We start from the raw sequence: 12,468 nt of genomic DNA on the forward strand, positions 1-12,468 counted from the left end.
CATGGTTATTTACCATGGCATGTCTGCTGCACACATTAAAGGTACCTTTAGCAGTGATTAGAGCTGACCACTGCTTTCAAACCGCAGTGAATGTGCCTTAATTCTTTTCGCCCTCTGGTTTGGTTTCTTGGCAGCTAAATATCAGTGGAAAAGTCTGTTCAGTGAGTCACCCACTGAAGATATTCCAGAAAGTCGTCTTGTTTTGAAATCATGTTTTTTCCATTAGTGACATGGAGAGAAATGGAGTCAGAGAGTAGAAACATTTGAGATATTTTAATGTAAATAGTTGCGATGCCATTCTTCCCTGTTTTATTTCTTAGCTAGTCTGTAAAATCCATTTGCAGTCATGACTTCAAAAACAGTCTGAAGAGCGTCTTAGCAAGTTCTCAGTTAATAGATACTGTGTTGACAGTATCTGGTCATATGTAAAATGATTCATTACAAAGTATTTTTGATAAATTTACTGGGATTTGTAGCTAGATCCTCAGAGTTAGAAACATTTATAGTAAAAGAATGAAATATCGGTCTCCATGTTTAAAGTAGACTCTAATTTTAATGTTGAGATGTGTTTTGTTCTCTAAAAATGACATAGTTTGGCCTTTGTTATGTTCATATGTTTCATATAAGTACTGCTAAATCTCCCTTTAGTTACTGGAAAGAATTGTACAAACTGGTAATTAAAGTCAGAATCCTCTCTTTGCAACGGCATCACAAGCGCTGAAATTGGACGCTTTGTTCCACACGTTCAAGGTCAACGTTTTAGCTCTTTCCTAACATATTTTAATTTGCTTATGTCTCTCTTGGGGGGGAAATAGTTGGGGAGTTATGATCTAAGAAGTGGCAAAGACAGTCACTTTATTCTGAGATGGCAAGAGAACACCTTCATGGCCAATCAGGTCCGGCTAATGAGATAAGATGGGTGAGGACGGTGGCACAGCCATTACAGTCACAGTACGTCAGCACTTTGGTAATGAGGAGACCATGAAGGCAAAACTGTAGAAGAAAAGGATTTCTGCTGGGACAAAAGAGAAGTTTAGATGCTGAAAAGTAAAAACAAAAACACATAGACGGATTAAATTGACTCGTTTTTCAAGCAGAGTTGTTAAGGAGAAGGGGGAGCCTTTCCAATGTAGTAATTATCATTTTTGCCTTATATTATTGTGAAATATCTTTGAGACTTGGACTGTTTCTCAGACAAAACTGTGCATTTGGAGCTTGTTGTAGGACTGCAACACTTGGAACTATTCCAGACATAAATCCACGTTTTATAATCCAGGTCAGACACATTATTTATAGAAGTAGATCTATTTTTTTTTTGTTCTGCCATTGACACACTTTGACTCCATTAAATATAATTTGATTTGTTGCTTTTAAAAACAAACAAACAAATACATTAACAAAATGCTCATAAATGATTTTTTTTTTTTTTTGCTTTTATCTCCTGAAATCACATTTTTCTAAATGCAATTTACCATCACTCATAATATCATCTGTTTTCTCCTCTGTCCTCATTTAAAAAGGTGTATTGGTGACTCTTCATGGAAGCTTCACTGCAGAATGATGCATGTTTTAGAATTTAACACGTGCAGCTTGCTTTGGAGCAAGGTTATTATAGTTGACTAAAAACAAAGGTTATTATAGTAAACTAAATATAAACTGAAAACTAAAACTACATGTGTGAAGGAACATTTTAGTTAACTAAAATAAAAACTATGCTTTTGAAAATAAATTAAAACTGAATTGACTTTACAAAGTGCTGGCAGCACGGTTGACATACAGCAAGAAGGTTCTGGTTCAACTCCACCTTCCACCTTCGTGTGTGGAGTTTGCATGTTCTCCCTGTGTTTGTGTGAGTTCTCTTTGAGTATTTCCCACAGTCCAGTGTGAGTGTGAATGGTTGTTTGTCTCTCTGTGTTGCTGCGACATTTCCAGGGTTTACTTTTGCTCTATGGTAGCTGGGATGGGATCCCCCACCCACCTGCCCAGCCCACAACCCTGAATTGGATAAGCAAAAGAAAATGGATGGACAGATGGAATTTTTTTTAACTTGAAAAACTAACAAAAGTCAAATAAAAACATGGAGGAAAAATCCTTAGGTTTTTGTTTGTTGGTTTGTTTGTTAGTTTGTTTTGTTTTAGAACAAAACTTGCTTGATGAGGCATTGATGGACATGTTTATTTTTATTTCTTTTTCACTCTTTTTTTTTAATCTGTGGTGTTTTATTTTTTTAATGTGTTCTTATTTCTTTAAATTTACCCTTGTATTGCTGGAATTCCTGTTTGTTACAAGCCAAACAACACTGATCTATTTCTCCATTATTTCAATAATGGAAGAGCTCGTAGTGCCATTTTCAAGCTTTCCAACCACGCTGAGCTTTTTATGGAAATAATTAAAAAAAACAAAAAACCTCAGATATCATCCCAAAAAGAAAATTGCTCAAAAGAGAGCCTGTTTATAAACATGCCTTCAGGGGATCTTTAAGAATTTGCTCTTTACTGAATCTTGTATGTGCTGTTTAACAGCATTTATCAATTTCCTCCACAAGAGGGCAGCGGAGTTCTTCTGACGTCCTGAGCAGCCCGTGCAGGAGGAGCTGAAGGCAAAGCAGGAGCATGATGAACATGCTTTATGGCAGCCTCATGGATTTCATTCAACTTTGAAGATTTTGGTTATCAGTAGAAACCAGACTCCGGGGCTGCTGAGTTCAGATATGAAATTTCAATTTTGTAATGTGGTTCTCTGCACTGAGACCCACCCACTAGTGTACCAAATACATGACACGGCAGGCAGACTGCTCTTTTTTTAATTCATGAGGTGACCGAGTTGTAGTTTCATTTGTAATGATATTAACCACCCGAGCAGGTGGGTGTTAGAGCGGACTTCTTAAACTGTCAGTCCCCCTCCTTAACCACTCAGCTGATTTTAAACACTACAGCAACCGATCATGCGCACTGTGGAATCCGTTGACTGTACTTAGAAATTCAGTTTATGCTTACGCTGATCCAGATATGTTTCTCTGGAAGACTTAAAGGAAATAAACTGATGATTTGGTGAAATGACTTTTATGTGCTCCCCTCCCCACTTTAGCCAGGCCCCGCTTATCCTTCTATCTACAAGTAGCGCACAGACTCATGTCATTAATTAAGATCTGATTATTTTCTGTCGGTGTGTGCAATATGGAGCCAATCATCTGAAGGAAAAACAGAAGTGCGTCCAGATAAATAAATAAATAAATAAATACTTTAACATAACTTGAGTCGTACTAAATGAAGCCCCACTGATCTTTACTGTCCGGAAGAGAGAGTCTCCATTACGGTTTGATATTGCGTGCGGACGCCACCACGCGACACACTAAGATCGAAGGATGTTATTTCATCCAGCGGAAATGCCACAAGACTCTCACAGTTAGTGGTCTGCATTCATCTGCTTGAGTCAATGATTTTGGTGAAGCACATTTTAAAAACCTGATATTCGTTTAAAGTCCATGCGAGTGTTTAAGCCACACGCTCCACGGTCGTCCTCCTCATTTACATTCCGCAAAGGCACCACGCGTACTTATGGAAATTAATATGCAGATCCAATAAATCATGGTTTATTATCCTTGTCACGCGAGGCTTTATAGTTTTTTTGTGGGGGAGGGGGTTAGAACCTCTTTACTGTGATAATTGTCATTTGTACAAAATATTTTTTTTCCTCTAAGCAAGTTTTAGGGGGGAAATGGGTCGCTGATAAATTCGTGCGACGATGATTTGAAGTAAAAATGTGTGGAGATGTTTTTATGCTATTTTTAGAACCGAATGAGCTCAACGGTAATGCCAGCCGTCACTCCATTTGCAGATTTTCACGAATTTCCACACTTAGAATAAATTAATAAATAAATATATGTACATAAAGAACATTTGAGGTGCCTGCAAAATGCAAGAATGTCGAAATTTCTTCGAACGCAGTTGCTTGCGTTTCTACGTCGAGGAGTCCGGACTGCATTCCTGCACTACAGAGAAGAAGTTGAGCCATTTCCGCTTTTCCACCGGCGGGCAAGTGAAACAAAAGGCTGATCGGTGGCGCGCAGATTTCAGCACCACAGAGAGTGGACAGCGCTCTGGGTAGCCTATGTGAGGATGGACAGCTCCCACCGACACACACACACACACACACACTGGAGCAAATATGTTCATATAAAACAAGAGCTTTCAAATATTGTATTTTGTTTATTGTTAAATGCAGGAGGAAAAGAGACAGCACACGAATGACGGCACACGAATTACAGTTTGAAACACAAGAGCAAAAGTTCAGTGTGAGAACGCCACCAGTATAGTATTAATAACATTATAGGCTATCTATCTTTTTTTTTCTTAAAAAAAAAAAAATCTGCAACTTTAAACTTTTCATTTCTGGGGTGTGCAGATCGGAGAAGATAGGAAGATCATCTCTTGGCATTCACCGCGTGCCTTAATTGTAAGACATTAAATCAAGGTCCGCTGTGAACACGGAGAGACACAACCCACTCATCTGTGTGTGTTTGCGCGCGTGTGTGTGTCCGTCCACCAGCTGCATCCACTCTACTGTGGGAAAAGGGCAGACACCTCGAAACCTTTGCGTAAAACCTGTTACGACAAATAATAATCAATCTTTATTTCTGCAGCCTCTGAGGCCTCTGACGTGTAACTAAAGATGTTTTTGGGATGTCAAGTTTGGCCAAAAATGCAAAGAATTACAGGCCTACCTTAGAGAGAGAGAGAGAGAGAGAGAGAGAGAGAGAGTGTGTGTGTGTGTGTGTGTGTGTGTGTGTGTGTGTGTGTGTGTGTGTGTGTGTGTGTGTGTGTGTGTGAGCGGGGGAAAAACATTCAGCTGGAGAAAAAAAGAGGTTAAGTTACAGGACTTTAACGCAGAACAGCCAGTTTGGAGGCAAAGTGATTATACGTCCCAGACCGCTTTAGCAGCCAAAAATGACTTGATCCGTGTCCGTCGACTGCTTTTTGTCCAAAACCGAGGAAGGCATTAAAAAAAATCCTCCATTATCCCATAGTGCACCTAAGGAAAAAGAAAACACAAATGCGTCATATTGAATTGCAAATGACAAATTCTCATATTCCACATTGACCTGTTCAGAAACATCACTCGGCGTCCAAAAAAGGAGGAAAAAAGTCCGCGTGCAAAATATTGATTTTCCTATAGCCTCATAACGCCCTCCTCCTCACATCATCTATAGATACATGCACGCACACACACACACAAACGCCTGCAGCCTCTCTTTGCGGGTCACAGGTTAAAATTGCCGCAAATCGCAAACCGGGCAGCCGAAGAACCCTGAGAAACTGCCGGTGTCCTGAGCTCGTCGGTGCGCACTGTGCGCGCGCGTCCATCCGTAGCAAACTCACCGGGACATCGAGACCGAGCTGAGCCCGGCGCGGGCACCACCTAAATGGGACTGATCTCTCTCCGTCCGGTCTTTTCCTCTGACTTTGGGATTAATGGTGCTCCAGCCAAACAAATGAGGCATCTGCCTTCAGCACAAGAGGATTGGGATGAAAGAGGGGGGGGGGGGGGGGGGGGGTGCTGACGTCACCAGGCAAACAGATGTTCCTCTATATTACCCAGCGTCCTCCTCATCGCTGCCCCGTGTCCTTGAAACTAGGAGGGAAATTGACGACTTCCCAATCCGAGAATTAACGTTTATCGCCGACATGTGGTAATAGTTCTGCTGCTGGTTGGTGTGTGTGTGTGTTTGCGTTAGTGCGTGCATGCGGATTTGCGCGTTCGCGTGCTGGCAGAGGAAATGCCAACAATGGTCTAGCAAATTGTGAAGCCCCAAATCTGGCATTGGCTGTGATCAGTTATGCAACATTGCACTATTCAAAAAAAAAAGAAAAGAAGAGAGAACACACGTGTACCTACACTCACACATAGACCCACACTCACGTGGGCATGCGCACACGCACTCCCTGCACACAGTAATGATGGAGAGATGCTTGTGTCATTCTGATCGCGTCGCTTGACGCGAGTTTGACAAGTGCTGCATTTAGCTTCTGGTGATGAGCTGCAGCTGATTTTCACTCCCTCAAAATATTATTATTATTTTTAATCAGTGGCTTTCACTAAACTGCAAGGTGCATTATGCGTGCTATGGCCAGATTATATAACGCGCACGCTGAATGTAACGGGAAAGTGGCTCAGAGGTGCATAAATGCGAATTCCTCTCCCGTCGAATGCCTCAGCTGAGTGGGAAACTGACAGAGATCCTAGAATCTGTGCAATTCAGCTATAACCCGGTGAAATCTGCAGCGATGCAGACTTCACGGAGCACACGGTGATTTGCATATCTTGTAAACTAGAGCGAAAGCAGCTTAAATTCAACCCAAGTCACTGCTGTTTATGAGTAAGAGTCGCATCGGACACCTGCCCACAACTGTGTGCTTGACGGATCTCCTGAGCTCAGCGTTTAAAAAATAATAATTACGGCTCCTGTTTTACAGTTAAAGAGCGCGCGCACACACAAAAAGCACTGTGGAGTGGGAAAGAGAAGGCGCAGGCTCGTAGATTGTAGGCTAATTGCAATGCATCACCCACTCGCTGGAACACAGAGGAGAGGGATACAGAAACAAAGGGAATCGCCATTTTAGACGGAAACGTCCCTATCCCCTGAAAACAGTCAGACTCTCGCGTCGACCCCTGTTTGGAGCTCCATCGCGACTTGTCAGCAAATCACCATATTTCACCAGTTCTTCTCTCTCTCCCTCTCTCGCCTCCCAGAAGAAAATGACCCCTATTGTCCTCACGCGCCGTGCAACGAACAAACGATGAGGCTCAGATATCCTCCGTCCTCTTCCCCCTTCTGAACGATCATGAAAACATAAAAACAAATCCCGCTCGTTAAGCCTGCTCGGCTTTTTCTAACGTCTTTACTCATCCTTTTTTTAAACTAGTAGTGGATTTTTCCCTGAAGCCCGCAATAACAATGGCAAGTGCAGCGTGCACAGGGACCCGTTATCTGCACGGAGAACGATCGCCATCCGTTTTATTCTCTTAAAACGCACGCGTTACCAACGGCGGGAGCAAAAAGACGCAAATCAGCTCATCAATAATTGCTCAAAGGCTTGATTATAAAGCAAACGCCGGCGGAAAATACTCACCGTGGAAATGGTCCACGCCATATGGTGGATCCCAAGCACACCGTGCGCTCTGTTCGTATGTATCCGTGCCCTGCTGTTTCTTTCACTTCATCTGAGCGTTATTACTTCACCGCAGCTCTAGGCAGTTGCTGTGTATTCCCGGTTTCTCTCGACGTGTAGCAGCGAACAAGCAAAGACTCCGTGTGGCGAGAAGCTGACGCTACCAATGAGAGCGACGCTGTAGCCTCTGCAAAGCATGGCTGCGCTTTCTCGCTTTTTTTTCAAAAAGAGGGCAGGTCGCTCCGTGCATTACAATGAGTAAAATCTCTCTCTCTCTCTCTCTCTCTCGCTCTCTCTCTCTCTCTCTCACACACACACACACACACACGCCCGCGCACAACACGCGTTTATCCATGCAAATGCGCGCGCGCTCGCTCGTAGACACTCAAATATGCGCGTTCTGGAAGTTCTATATATCCAGTGATTTAAAGCGATCATTTATCTGATTTTCTCATTATTATTATTATTATTATTATTATTATTATTATACACGTCAGACAGCGTTTCAGTGGGGATTTTAGCAGCACGGGCTTGTTGTAGTTTATGTGGTCTATACGTGGGAATAACTGCTCTATAATCTGGTGAAGCCTGACGGTAGGACTGTGTAGTCTGGTCGCCTTCTTGCCGGCCACAATTAATCATGTTTAACGCCATTTGTCTTGAGAGGTTCATTTCAGTTTCACGCATCAGGCCACCGGTTTTGCAACTCAATTTCTATAGGCTGTTAGTTCAATTGTGTGTTGTCTCTGCATAGATTAAATGAGGAATATTTTAGGGGGGGGGGGGGGGGGGGGCTGTTGTCTCTGTAAATAGACCCATAAAACTTGTTTTGCTGTTAAAGGCGTTTTCTTTACACGCATTTTTCTTTCTTTCTTGTATTTCTTTCCTTTTCTTACGGCCTCTTCCCTTCGCACACGTAACTTCTGACATGCAAAGGCGTAGCTTCCTTTTAGGGAGTCTTGCTTGTGCATTCAAAATTGGAGCAGTAATTGATTGAAGCAAGTGGCAGTCCTGCACTGCTCGTTTGTGTCCCCTTCACTTCCTGCCGTGATTGACTCCCAGGCAAAGATCGAATCGAAACCACGGCCCCATGGATGATGTCATTAGAGTAACCTTGCTAACCCTGTGGCCCAGGCGCAATAATGCCCGCGTTACCTCCAACTTATTAACGTATATCTGACTCCAGCGTTAAAATCACCCCACAGGTGTTATTCACGCGCTGTTTCTTCGAGTTCTTTCCTTTCTGTCATCTCGTCCTCCTCCGAGCATCCATCCTCTGTCTCACAGTTTCCCTCCGTTACCGTTTCATTGTTTCACTCTGTTACAGTGTTGGCCTTTGACGGCTGCGAGAATCCAGTCAGTGCAATGATGCAACGTTCACCCAAGTTGTGATGCAACTCGGGTGAACATACCACTGAGAGCGTTAACGTTTTGTCAACATTTTTCTTTTTCGTTTAAAGCGTTAGAGGAGAAATTCTGTTCGGGCTTGCATCAGGCGACATATAGGGAAGTTTGAAAGCTGCTTTTTCTCTGGCAGAGGGAGGAGGAGGAGGGGTGGAGGGGTGTAAGGCTATTGTTCCCGCTGAAACAATGGAAGCTGCGGGGCGACATGCAGCGGTGCGCACATGAATGGCAGGGCTCTGGGATGTGTGTGGGTCAGTGGCCCGGGGTCTCCGTCCTAAAGCCCCTTTCCCAGCGCCTCACAATGAACCTGCGCAAGGTCGGGGCTCCTAGGGGTCACAGGCCAACCCCTTTTGTCCCTCACTTCAAAACACATAGCCTAAACATTTATTAATCAAGAGGCAGCCGGTGGGCCTCTCTTTTGAGAAAAAAAGGGGGTTGAGAGGAAGGGGGGCGTCAAGGGTGGGAAAGAAGTAGGGAGGAAACAGAAAGAAATAACTTGTGGCTGCAGTTGCAAATTCCATCATTTGGACAGAGGTGGAAGTTTGTAAAAGTTGTGGGCTAATGGTAGAAGTTGGGACTCCGCGCAGAAGGCGGATGGGAACTCACGGACAGCAGGATTTGGACTTCTTATCGAACCGAACCTGTTTGTTTCGCACTTCTGCTGGATTTGCGATCAACACGCCCGGATAGGGATTTCTGTCGCACACCGACACGTTGTTCTGGACTCGAGAAGAACAAAAGAGAGTACAACAGAAATATAAACCGATCTGCGTGAAGTAAGGGAGTCGCATAATCGCCGTGACTGCCGTTCTTTAACGTCAAAACACAGAGAAACTGCCGCATCGAAACGCCCTTTGCGTGCGCAGCGTTCTGCACACGGAGCCTATGGGAACAAGTGCCAGAACAACAACAACAACAAAACTAGATGTAAGGCGACATCGAAATGCGGTCTGTGCTGTGCGTCTTCGATCGAGGCTGCTGTATAAGCCGACAAAAAAAAAATCTGAAGCAGGCCTTCCTCTGCAGCATGGCCACATCAACCGTACCTGTGTGAGAATGTCTTGACAACCACATTCATTTTACTCAAGATCAAACTATATATGACCCTATGGAGTAAAATTAGTTAATTAACTAATTAAAAAAACAACAACAAGATATTAATTTCATTTCAAACCTGTGTGGCACGCGTGAGCATTAAAAGCTCCCAAATAAGCGTCGGTGTTGTTGGTCTTTTATTTTTGGCAGTCAGTGAAACGAATTGGAAGTCAGGTCGAAACGCGAACGTGCTGTCTGTAGGAAAGTGTGTGCAGGGTCGCTGTGAGCTATGTGCTCTGCAGTAGTAAACGTTGTAGTTGCATCAGTTTTAACCAAACTGAGATGCCTTGGTAACCGTTGCCTTCCTATCAGTCTCCCCTCCCTTTTAATTTTTTTTATTTTTTTGCATCATGCATCAGGCCTTACCCCAACATCACACAGCCTGCACAGTGGGGCTCATTTTGTGCTACAGTTTACTCCATAAAATCTATGCAGAGTTGGTTTAATATGCTTATAATTTTTGTCTCATTTTTTTTTAGCATATTAGTGCTAGTAAAAAATGTTATAAGACAATAGTTAAACTGTAGTTAATATTTTATTTCATATATTTTTTGGTGGGGATATTATTATCCATGCTTTGATTTTGCTGATCAATGCCAAGTTATTTTTAAACCCAAGTTCAAATTTGTTGCATATTTTTATGTGTTAAAATGTGTGGCAGTATCATTCACTTAACAGATTCTGATGTATTTCCAAATGGCTTTTGTAATTTCTCAAAATTGATATTAAATCAAGTTAGGAGCAATCACCGCTGTCCTCAATGATCTTGTGAGGAAGCGGGGAGGAAAAAAAGGTATTTATTTTGGTTTTCTGGCTTAAATTAAAAGATGCCCCATATGTGATGGTACATCAGCAACATAGGCAGGTAAACATACCTGCAGTACCACATAAGAAAGAGGGGGCATACTGTGCATTTCCACAATGTGAGTGGAAATATGGAGAATATTTAGCAGTGGTAGTGAGACATTGTGCGCCTTGGGTAGTGACAATTTCTTTCTGTTACTTTACATTCAAAAATCATCCACGGGATGACTATAAAGATGCAAACCGCTGTGTGGATTTATTATTGCCTTTGGAATATGTTTATTCTTTAAAAAATGTTTATTAAAAATAATAAATACGCAGTATTCAAATTATTCAAATCGTCCTTTTGTAAGTGGCTTAAAAAAGTGCACAAACACACACATTTCACCATGTGTTTCTACAACCTATATAAAAACATTTATATTATGAAATACATATATGTGGCTGTTCTGAGTCCTTACAGATGTCATTAGTAGGTTGTTACGAACAAAATAGTTAACTATTAAATTTTAGTAAGCTCCACATATTTTTGTATTGTGCTTTTTCATCACAGATGCTTATTTTCTGACATCTCTATGTGTTCAGTCATCAGAAATTATAGAAACTTTTAAACATCCAGTGTGTTTAAAAATAAATAAATAAAAAAAAGACTATATGGGTTACAGCGTTATATGTGCCACCAGTCCTGACCTGCAATGAGCAGACTCCAGAATTAGAGAATAACCCAGTAGATGTAGCACCTGCTTTGTTTTAGGACATGACCTGATTGCAATTTTTTTTTCCAAGCAAATCCTGACAGTAAGGTTTGCCTGCTTAGCTTGAGCAGGGACAGTACGCTCCCCAAGCTAACATCAAACTCTAAACAGCAGTTGTTATTTCATGGTTGCGTGCAAGCAGAACCAGGTCATCTGCACTGGGTTACAGGCCTGCTGGCTGTGTTTGTTGTGCCCTCCAAAGTGTGCTGCATCTTTCCTCATGTTGCAGAGAATTGTGTTTTTGCCTTAGTTAAAATAAAGAAGAGAAAAGAGAGGTTGATTTCCTAATGATTACCTAATATGCTCTTATATTTGCACATTGTTAAATGTGCAAATATAAGGAAGTGTTGCACTTTCTAGCAGCAGACACTGATATGTTCCCTATAATTCAATAAAACACTGAGCTTTTTATTTCATGCAGTGGAAATGTTAAGTTGCAGGATTATGCTATATACATGTAAATATTAAGAGGTAACTAAAATCTATCTGTAATTACTTAGATAGTACTCTGCAGCCTTGTAGTGTTTTGTATGAGCGAAGCAAGGGTGTGTGGGACCTTCCCCTTATGACATTAGCAGGGGGTCAAATGTGCATGTAGGGCACCTGGCTCTGCACCTCCCCTCTCTCTGTGATGTTAAATGTCAACCAGCAGCATCCAGAGAAAGCAAGGTGAGCCTCCATTCTAATGCTTATGGCAGGAGATCATAGCGTCTGACTCCCAAAGCCATGTTTCTCTTGTGTAGTGCAATTAAAACTGTTAGAGAGGGGAAATTTACAGAACCATTAACCTAAGGTTTTCTTTTTAGTGAAGTCGATAGTCTGAGGGTTGCTCTGCTGAAAGGAAAACCCCAGGCTTTTTTTCCTTCTTCTTCTCCTTCTTTTTCTTTTTAATAAATGCAAAACGAGCGGCTTAATCTTGATTTGTTTCGGAAAGATTTGCGTCTTTAGCCTTAAAGTGCAGTGGATTGCCTCATCTGCATTGCCCACCTTGAACATAAAACAGTAATTGAATTAAAAAATTAATTCATTTATTTTGGACACACGTGCTCATCCTTCTGGAAATCATTTTGCTCTAATAACTTGTATTCCAGTGCTCGGTCGCAGTTATTTATTTTTTTCTTTAAAAACAGATGCAGCGGGAGTGATATGATCAGATTGCTGATTTTATAAGGTTCAGTGTGGAATAATGTATAGCTGTGTAACTGCGTCGCACACTTATCCAGTTTTCCCTCTGATTCCAG

At 42.0% G+C, this 12,468-nt stretch overlaps 1 long non-coding RNA gene across 1 annotated transcript in view; it reads left to right on the forward strand.

Moving 5' to 3' along the window:
- LOC146511371 (uncharacterized) overlaps nucleotides 1-12,468 on the forward strand; it is a 115,630-nt gene that overhangs the window by 59,012 nt on the left and 44,150 nt on the right. The window lies entirely within an intron of this gene.

The sequence above is a fragment of the Neolamprologus multifasciatus genome, chromosome 9 (genome assembly GCF_963576455.1).
Source record: "Neolamprologus multifasciatus chromosome 9, fNeoMul1.2, whole genome shotgun sequence".
Taxonomy (NCBI): Eukaryota; Metazoa; Chordata; class Actinopteri; order Cichliformes; family Cichlidae; genus Neolamprologus; species Neolamprologus multifasciatus.